The following is a 10,686-nucleotide window of genomic DNA, read 5'->3' as shown; positions in this document are numbered from 1 at the left end:
CAGATCTCAATAGTCCTAGGCAATTGACTCCTGAGGCAGAAACGGAATTACAATTAATTAAACAACAAATTCAATCAGGACAGTTAGATCATATACAATCATTACAGAATCTTAAGGTTTTAATTATTCATACTACACATTCTCCAACCGGAATTCTTATGCAGGATACTAACATAATCGAATGGGTATTTTTACCTAATAAATCGAGTAAAAAATTATCTACATATTTACAGAAAATTTGCATTTTAATAAAAAAGGCAAGAATCCGTTTGCGACAATTATGTGGACAAGATCCACATGAAATAATAATACCCTTTAGTAAACAACAAGAAATTCATTGGCAATTATCAGATGGTTGGCGGAGAGCCTTTAGTAATTTTATGGGAAAAATTCATAATATTTATCCTAAAGACAAAAGAATTCAGATTTTGAAAAGGACTCAATGGATTTTGCCAAAAATAATTTCTCCTACCCCACCTACCTAGAGCAGAAACTTATTTTACTGATGCAAACAAACAAGGACTGGCTGGATACAGTAATTTTAAAGAAAATAAAGTAGTGCAATCTCCTTACCAATCAGTACAAAAGGCAGAATTGTTTGCAGTTGTCATGTTACTACAAGATAAAGACTCTATGTCTCTTAACATTATCACTGACTCTCAATATATGGAGTTTACTGTACAACACATTGAAATGGCTACTATCTTTAATAATGGGTCTGATTTGCATGAATTATTTCTACAGCTTCAAATGCTCTTGCGCCTCCGGCATGATCCTATCTAAATAACACACATTCACGCTCATTCTTTATTAGACCTTTATCTACTGGGAATATTAACATTGATCAATTGTTTAGTACAGTAACCTCCACTCAAAGAGAGCATAATATGCATCATTCCAATGCTAGAGCATTGAAGGAAAAGCATCATATTACTTGGAGACAGGCTAAAAATATTTTAAAAACTTGCCCCCACTGTCAGCCATTCCACACTGCACGCTTACCCATGGGGTTAATCCCAGAGGAAAAACTGTTAATGCCCTTTGGCAAATGGATGTCACGCAGGTGCCAGAATTTGGCAAGCTTAAATTTGTTCACCATTCTATTGATACTTATTCTCATTTCTCGTAGGCATCAGCGATGTCCTCTGAGAAAGCTGATGCTGTTATAACACATTTATTAGAAGCCTTTGCTGTAATGGGCAAGCCCCGAGCCATTAAAACTGACAATGACTCAGCATATTTATCAGGTAAGTGTCAACATTTTTTTTAACAATTTGATATTAAACATATTACAGGAATTCCTGGAAACAGTACAGGTCAAGCAATTATTGAACGGCAGAACCGAACCCTTAAGGAAATGCTGCAAAAACAAAAAGGGGGAGAAGAGCTGGTATCAGGCCAGACTCCCCGACGAAGATTATTGAGAGCTCTATTTACTTTAAATTTTTAAAATTTGAATACAGATACAGTGTCAGCTGCTTAAATGCATTGGGGACATAAAAATGAGGTCCCGGTAGAACAACCTATTATGTATCAAGATGTCACTGCGGTATTCATTAACTCCAAACTTTTTTTTCATCCGAAGTCCATAAATATAGCCAGAAATTCCCTTCAGTACCCATTCATCAGACCAAGACATCCTGCATATGAAACATCCAAAAAACTGCTGGGCCAAGGACAGGGCTAAACACCTTCTAGTCCAGGGGTGGGCAAACTTTTTGACTCGCGGGCCACAATGGGTTCTTAAACTGGACCGGAGGGCCGGAACAAAAGCATGGATGAAGTGTTTGTGTGAACTAATATAAATTCAAAGTAAACATCATTACATAAAAGGGTATGGTCTTCTTTTTTTTCTTTTTTTAGTTTTATTCATTTCAAACGGGCCGGATCCGGCCCACGGGCCATAGTTTGCCCACGGCTGTCTAGTCAAAGGTGTCTCATCGATAATCCTGGCACTGTGCAATAGATTTGTGCTAAAAATGCTCATGGAAGCATAAGCGGCATCTTCAACATAAGCCTCATAGATGAATACAGTCTTAAAGCAGGAGTATGGGTATGGACATGTAAGAATTTCTTCATAAAATTCAAAAACCTCATGAAGATATGATGTGGTATGTTTAAGCAATGGAAGAAGTTGGGGTAAACAAAAATGAGTAACCTCATGAATATGTGGATCTACAAGTGTTTCAAAAGGTCCAATGGCCAAGGCAATATTTGATGCAGCTGTTGGAATGGTAAGCATGTAATGGAAGGTCTTCTTCCTCATATCATGGGTATACACTGTCTCCACCAAATCACCATTGGAAACAGCCACCATCGCAGCATCTACTGTAAATTATAATTTCTATGTACATAATTCAGAGGATGAGTCAACACATGGGAACCAAAATCTTGTGGAATTCTGATACCCACAAGAGAAAACATGAGCACCTCTCTCTGCCATACTTCCCTCTACAGTGGGTACCACAAAGTGAAGACCTCCTTTTGGCTGATCCAAAGAAAAACTAATGTGTATCTTTAGGACGTTGAATTCATCAACGTGTTTCCATAACTCTGATGGAACCTCAATGCAAAGTTCTCCATTTCCTGCATCAGGATCCGCAGCACTCACCGCAGCTGCATAAGCGTTGCAAAAATAACTGAGAATTCTCTGTTTTGACTCATTGTGACAAACTTCCAATGTCGGATCATTATAAATAAAAGCAGCTTCTAAATCATTGATCCTTACTCGGTATATTCTACACTGCTTGCTGTTCAACTTGATTCTGTTCAAGTTTGCAACTGTGGGAAATATAGTCAGTTCCACAAATCCCACAACAGATTTTCTCTGGAAGTTTATGTTGTTGATGCAGACGACCTGATGGGTTAATTTGTACAGCCTTGGACTTTCAAAGCCGTTGTCTCCTTTCTTCCTGTTCATTCTGGCGGGCTCCTAGCCGGTGGGCGTCATGAAGCGATCCAGCGGAGCTGGGCTGCCCAAGCCAGCTTCCCTGATGGACAAACACGCCCCCGGTGGGGCTCCCCTCGGCCCCGCCGCCTCTGCCTCTGCCTCCGCCTCCGCCCTGTTGAGGTTTAACCTCAGCAAGTGCAGGGGTTCCCAAAGGTGTGCACGGAGTCAGCGAAGAAGGAATGACACGGAGACAGCGCATTCACTGGATCAGCAGCCCAGCCAGGCTCTAGCCAGGTGCTCCAGCGGCTTCTATGTCCCGGGACCATGTCTTGGCGAGATCTCTCCCCTGAAAGCTCCCTTGGAGAACGAGGACGGCGATGGCGACCAAGACAACAAGCCTAGGACTGAGAAGCTCCCCACACAAGACCCTGCTTTCTTTTATAGCGCCAGAGCGTGGTGGTAGGAGCCAAGTCAGCCGCTCGACCAATCAGCCGCCCCAGGACTGAATGCCTCACCTGGTTGGGCGCCAAGTTTAGGGGAGGAGGCTTGCATTGGCGCTTCTCGACCAGCAGAGGGCGGGATGGCTCTTCGGCCCCTGGTCTACCCCCTCCGCATCCCTTCCCTCTTTGGATCGATGTCCAGGCCCCCACCCAGTGACCAAGTCCAGGCCTGGCCATCTGGGCTTGCTGAAGTGTCGGCGCATTGAAAGGCTGGATAACACTGTTTTCTAAGGAGTTTTTTTTTTTTCTTGAGGTTTTTTTTTTTGTTTTTTGTTTTTTTTTTTTTTTTTTTTTTTTTTAGGAGGGAACGAGTTTTGTTTGTTTGTTTGTTTGTGTTTTCTACACCCGTTTTTGTTTATTATGTCAAAGGTGAAAACGTCACCTCCTCCACAACAGCAACCAGTAAAATTTATCCCAAAAATAACTCGGTACCAAACAGGTCTGTTTCTGAATTTAAAAAGAAAAAATGAATAAAAGGAAAAGAAAAATCTTCACATGAGGTTTAAATCCTGTTTCAAAACAGAAGAAACAACTCCATCATTGGCCACTGGGCCCCAGCAGCGTGAGAGAGGACGTCTCCACGCACGGACTTGCTGGCGCTTTAGCTGGTGTCAGCGTCCAGCTGGACATCCAACGCCTCGGTGCCCCTCAGCGAGTTGTAAGCGTCCAGCTGGGCGTCCAAATCCTCCGCAGAGATCTGCTGCTTTGAACTGCGGCCGGTGCCCCCGCTGCCTCCGCGAGCGCCTCTCCTAGTGCTGCCCCCGAAGCCACCAGATCCTCGGTTTCTGGTCATTCCGCCTCTGTTGACACTGTGTACCGGCCTGCACTGCGTGTCTGTCTGTGAGGTGAGGAGCTGGATGTGGAGGGGGCAGCTATCCAAAGGGACGCCATTGTACTCTTTCATGGCGTTCTGGGCGTCTGCCTTCCGCTCAAAGTGCACCTGGGCTGTACCCAGGCTGCGGCCAGAGCGGTCGTAGTGGACAGCGGCCTTCTTCAGAGGCCCGAACTCGGCAAACAGCTGCTAGATGTCCGCGTCGGTCACTCCGAAGTCCAGGATGGATAGCAGAAGCTCCGCCCAGGTCACCTGGCCAGCGCCCCTGCCGAAGCCCCTGTGGAAGCGGTCGTGTCGCCACTCGTCCGGAAGCTCTCTCAGCCTGCTGTAGGGCGCCCGCCAGTTCCTGCCTCGGCCGAGGGACGCCCAGTTCCGGAATGGCCCGCCGTCCCGGATCCCTGGGGCGGCGGCCTGCGCTCTGCCACCGTGGCCTGCCTGGGAGCTGACCCGTCCTCGGTCCTGGCCCAGGTCCCTGCCCCGACCCCCGCCATGGCTGTGGCTGTGGCCTCCCTGGGAGCCGGCCCGGCCTCGGTCCTGGCCTAGGTCCCTGCCTCCGCCGCGGCCGCCCGGCTGGCTCCAGTCCAGCCTGATGATGTCGTCCAGAGACATGTTGACTTTATCGGCCATGGCGGGCCTGGAATCGGCCTCGGATCGAGCCCGTGAAGAGGCACGCCGGTCCATCACTTCCCGCGGCACAGGAGCTGTTCCTGTGGGGCACCAGATGTTGGGATCCAGGCCCAGGAGTTCCCAAGGGTGTGGATGGAGTCAGCGAAGAGGAAAAGACATGGAGACAGCGCGTTCACTGGATCAGCAACCCAGCCAGGCTCTAGCCAGGTGCTCCAGTGGCTTCTATGTCCCGGGACCGGGTCTTGGCGAGATCTCTCCCCTGAAAGCTCCCTTTGGAGAACGAGGACGACGACCGCAACCACAAGCCTAGGGCTGAGAAAAGCTCTGCAAAGAAGATGCTGCTTTCTTTTATAGCCCCAGTGCTGGTGGGAGGAGCCAAATCAGACACCTGCTCGACCAATCAGCCGCCTGGAGGACTGGATGCGTCACCCGGTTGGGCGTCAAGTTTAGGGGAGGAGCCTTGCATTGGCACTTCTCGAACAGCAGAGGGTGGGACGGGCTCTTCAGCATTGCTTGGGCTGGGCCATCTGGTCGACGCCCGCCCCATTTCCCCCCTGCACCTCCCCCGCCACTCCCTCTCTGGATGAATGGTCAGGCCCCCGCCAAGAGACCAAATCTGGGCCGGGCCACATGGGCTTGCCTAAGCATCTACGAGTTGAAAGGCTGTATCAATGTCATTTCTAATGAGGTTTTTTTTTTTCTATTTTAAAAGGAGGGTTGTTTTGTTTTGTTTTTTTAAACCAGGTCAGAAGGTCAAATCTACACAGTGCATGCATGCTGCTCCTCCCAGGGGGTCCGGACTGAATGTTCGATAGAATCTCCAGGAAGGCCTCTGGGGATGGTGCCTCCACATTCTGGAAGGTGTTCTGCACTCTGCCAAACAGGATGAAGTATTTTGCATCCAGCCAGATGAACCCGAAGTGGTTCTCATCGAACAGGGCGAAGACGAACGTAGGTAAGTTAACAGTAATAGTTTCCACGCTATAGAAACACATGTGGCAGGTTCGGGGGAAATTCTGGTCTCTTGAGCCCTGCCAGCAATGGCCCTGGCTTTCCTCACTCCCGTGTTCTTTCTGCTGCTGCTGCTGCTGCTGCTGCTATGCTCCCGGATCACCTGCTCCTCAATGTATTGGACCACACGGGAGAGCTCGTTGAAGTTGCGGAAGATCTCGCCATCTGGCAGGTGGATGCGGCACATGAGGTGGATCTCTACCTTAGTGTTCATGCACTGTCCCGTGATGTGGGTGACCCTGGCAAACTTCCCACGGCTCCAGGAACTTGGCAGCCACCATTTTGTTTTTAAAATATATTTCATTGTTGTTGTTTTTTTTACCGAGTGGAAGGAAGAGGGATAGAGAATTAGAAACCTCAAAGATAGAGAAACCTCAATCAGTTGCCTCCTGCACACCTCCTACTGGGGATGTGCCCACAACCAAGGTATATGCCCTTGACCGGAATCGAACCAGGGACCGTTTAGTCCGCAGGCCGATGCTCTGTCCACTGAGCCAAACCAGCTCGGGCGGGAGCCGCCATTTTGAAACGGCAAAGGTCAATCCCTCTCTTTTATCCTCTCCCCGCCGCCCCAAATCCTGCGTTTTAACTTCCCCGTTTGAATAGCACAAAATCCAAGTACAAAACATTGTACAAGTATACTTCTTACTACACGGTGGTGGATTAATACCTTTGTGTTGTTGTTGTTGTTGTTGTTGGTGGTGTGTGTATGTGTGTGTGTGTGTGTGTGTGTGTGTGTGTGTGTGTGTGGAGGGGGGTAGGGGGGAAGGAAGGTGTGTGGGTGTGGGTGTGCGCGTCTGTGTGTGTAAATCCGCAGTCACCCACGGACACTTCTTGATCTGAATGGTCCGTCGGCATCCATGAGCACCCTTCAGCCCCTGCCTTCTTGCAGACAGCGTGCCCCCTGCTTGTCCTTCCCTGCTCTGGTCAAGTTGAGGCCCCTGGCTCCGGCTGCAGGAGGGTGGCTTGCATTGGCGCTTCTCAACCAGCAGAGGGCGGGTCGGGCTCTTCGGCCATCCGGGCGACTCTCTCCCGCCAGCCCCCCACCCCAGTGTCCTTGCCTTAGGGCCCCCCGAGAGACCTCCCCCCTTACCCTGGGGGAATGCTGCCCCACCAAGGCCTCGCCGCCCCCACCCGGCGCCGCCTCGAACCCCCCTTCCCACCCCACCCCACCCCACCCCAACCCCGGAGGATATGGGTATGGCCCGGAGCGAGATTTACACCCTCTCCCTGGGATTTTTTGTCCAAGGGCCAGCGGGCGCGCACCGGACATCGCCGGAACCGCGATGCTTTCCAAGGCACAGGCCCCTCTCTCGGGGCGAACCCATTCCTCGGCGCCCTGCCCTTCACAAAAAAAGAGAACTCTCCCTGGGGCCTCCGGCTGCTTCCCCGGGTGGTGGGGTCGGTCGCGTTACCGCACTGGACGCCTCGGGGCGCCCGTCTCCGCCACTCGGGATTCGGGGATATGAACACGACTCCCTTTCGATCGGCTGAGGGCAACGGAGGCCATTGCCGGTCCCCTCGGAATGGCGCTCGCCCATCTCTCAGGACCGACTGACCCATGTGCAACTGCTGTTCTCATGGAACCCTTCTCCACTTTGGCCTTCCAAGTTCTCCTTGGAAGAACTACAGCCGGGTATGGGCCCGCGGCACCGGCGCCATCCGTTTTCAGGGCTCGTTGATTCCGCAGGTGAGTTGTTACACACTCCTTAGCAGATTGCGACTTCCATGACCCCCGTCCTGCTGTCGCTATCAACCAACACCTTTTCTGGGGTCTGATGAGCGTCATTCGGTTCACCCCGCAGCGCCAGTTCTGCTGACCAAAAGTGGCCCGGTAGGCACTCGCATTCCACGCCCGGCTCCACGCCAGCGAGCCAGGCTTCTGACCCATTGAAAGAAAGTTTGAGACTAGGTTGAGATCCTTTCTGCCCCAAGACCTCTAATGATTTGCTTTACCAGATGGATGAAAGTTCATCTTTTGTGCATCTGCGAGAGCGCCAGCTATCTGGAGGGAAACTGTGGAGGGAACCAGCTCCTACCAGCCATGGGCAAACTACTGGCCACAGACTGGATCCGCCCGTTCTGCTGTTCTATCCCGCCCACGGAGCCAAAAGAGCGGAGGGTTCTCTTGCTCTCCCCTCCGCTCCTTCACTAGCAGCAGTGTTAACATGGCAACTTCGGGAAACACAACCGCAGCTCCTTCTTCTGAGTGGTCGGATTTATATCCGCCCATTCAGTAGAAGGAACAACCTCTCAATCTTCCAGAGACTCCTTTTAATGCCCGCAGACACATCTTCCAACATCACCCAGGGAATGCATAGACACGTTATCGTGGTGATGTAGGAAGACACGCCCCTGGAGAGCACAGTATCAGAGCCTTTCTGAGGTAAGATTAAGAGGTCTACTCAAACACAATTTTTTCCTGTTCCCACATTCTGTACATCACAATGACTTGTTAATAAAACAACAAAGACTTTCAGCTTTTAGGGCTTGTATCCACTGCAGTTTTTTTTCCCCACTGCGGATGCGTGCAGCAGGGAAAAAGACACACAGAGGACATGTCACACTAGCCATGCTGTGGCTGCATTTTTTTGCTGATACGGATGCGGTATCAGTAACACTACCGTGGCCACTAACCGCATGTGTTAGCACCAAAACAAATGCATTTTGCGCTGCGTTTGCTTCTCCCCCTTGTGTCTGTAAAAATGCGTGCTACAGGGCATTTGTGTTAACATGCACCACTGCACATTAGCATCAACGCAAACATGATGGAAACCTATGTACCCTGCATTAACCCTAGCTGCGCTGCATTGCAGTACTGCACCACACTGCAACAGCAGCACGGCTAGTGTGAACGAACCCTAATTCAGTGGGTTGAACAAAAAGATTGTATAGAAATGTGATGAACTAAAGATTTTATTACAAAATTGCTTAATTTCAGGGTTTCAGAAGTAATTGGACAAATGAAAAGCTGAAAATCAAATGTTCATATCTAATACTTGGATGAAACCCTTTCTTGGTAATGACAGCCTGAAGTCTTGTACTTATGGACATCACCAGATGCTGGGTTTTCTCCTTTGTAATGCTCTGCCAGGCTGTCACAGTAGGGATATATATATATATATATATATATATATATATATATATATATATATCCTGCCATTTCCAGCCTTTAATAAGAAAAACTGTTCCAATGAGCATTTAAAAGTGGCACTTGGTTGTTTTTATAGAGTCCAGTGAATGCAATCTGACATTGATAATGGGCTCTTTCACACTATGTGCACTGCGGCTGTTTTTTGCCAGTAACAGAAGTGCTAGTGGTAACTACTGGTTACCCATGTTTTGCACTGCCCTAGCACCTCCCGTACAAGTGTGTCTGGAAGACACAGCAATGTGCAGCTATGTGTGTTACCATAAACAAAGGGCCTGTGTGAAAGATACACAGGTTTCCTATGGAGGAAAGGGGTTGTTCTCTATGGTCAGAGTGTGCCTCTGTCCCATGTCTGAACTTTTTCAGATGATTTTGTTATATATATATATTTTTTTAGAAGACCAAAAATGTTATAGTAGAGCAAATTTAATCACTTGTTTTTATACGTTACTGTCTTATTTTAGTAAAGAATTTAATAAGAGAATGGTACTGTTGGTTTTAGCCCAATATTAAGCATGAGTGGACCAAAGAAAAGGAAAGTGGACAGTGAATGCCGAGTTTTTAAGAGGGAGTGGACAACAAAATATCTTTTCACCAAAGTCCGATCAATGCCGGTATGTCTGATATGCCAGGAAACTCTTGCAGTCTTCAAAGAGTACAATCTCAGCCATCACTTTGCCACAAAGCATGGCAACTATGCTAGCAAGCCGTCACCTCAAGAATGGGAGGCTACTGCACAGAAGTTGATGGCTAAATTACAGGCTCAGCAAAATGTCTTTCACAGACAAACTGCAATTCAAGAGACAACTACCAAAGCAAGTTTTATGCTATCATTCAAATTAGCAAAAGCTAGCAAACCTCTCTCTGGAGGCGAGTTTTTGAAAGAATGTATGATAGAGACAGCAGGTCTCTTGTGTCCAGAGAGCAAAGGCAAGTTTGAAAAACTCAGCTTCTTGCACAGGACAGTGACTCCTTGAGTGGAACTGATTGATGAAGACTTGGCCAGCAAGTTAAATAGTAAGGCAGAGTTCTTTAAGTTTTATTCACTAGCATTGGATGGAAGTAATGACGTAAAGGACACTGCTCAGCTCTTAATTTTTATCCGAGGGATTAGTGACAATTTTGAAATTACGGAGGAGTTTTTAGCCATGGAGCCACTGAAAGGATAAACACGGGGAGAGGACTTGTATGACCGGGTGTCAACTGTCATCGAGAAAATGAAGCTACCATGGAGTAAACTTGCTAATGTCACGACAGATGGATCTCCAAATTTAACTGGAAAAAATGTTGGACTGCTAAAAAGAATTCAGGATAAAGTGAAAGAGGAGAACCCTAACCAAGATGTTATTTTTCTTCACTGTATTATTCACCAGGAATCATTGTGCAAGTCTATATTACAACTTAATCATGTTGTTAATCCAGGCGTAAAGCTTGTTAATTTCATTCGAGCAAAGGGACTTCAGCACCGTCAGTTTATTAAGTTTCTGGAGGAAAGTGATGCGGATCACCATGACTTACTTTACCACTCTCGTGTCCGCTGGTTGAGTTTGGGCAAGTTTTCTAATGAGTGTGGGAGCTCAAAGAAGAGATTGGTGCATTTTTGAAATTAAAGGGCAAGTCTGACGAATTTATAGAGTTGAGTGACAAGAATTGGCTGTGTGACTTTGCATTGCTG

At 48.0% G+C, this 10,686-nt stretch overlaps 1 pseudogene; it reads right to left on the bottom strand.

Annotated features, from left to right (window-relative positions):
- Positions 1 to 3,991: 3,991 nt before the first annotated feature.
- On the bottom strand, positions 3,992 to 6,074 carry LOC102422541 (annotated as a pseudogene).
- Positions 6,075 to 10,686: the final 4,612 nt, after the last annotated feature.

This window comes from Myotis lucifugus, unplaced genomic scaffold, assembly GCF_000147115.1.
Source record: "Myotis lucifugus unplaced genomic scaffold, Myoluc2.0 scaffold_632, whole genome shotgun sequence".
NCBI classification, from domain to species: Eukaryota; Metazoa; Chordata; class Mammalia; order Chiroptera; family Vespertilionidae; genus Myotis; species Myotis lucifugus.
Note: the sequence above shows the minus strand (reverse complement) of the source record. Positions and strands in the feature narration are given on the sequence as shown.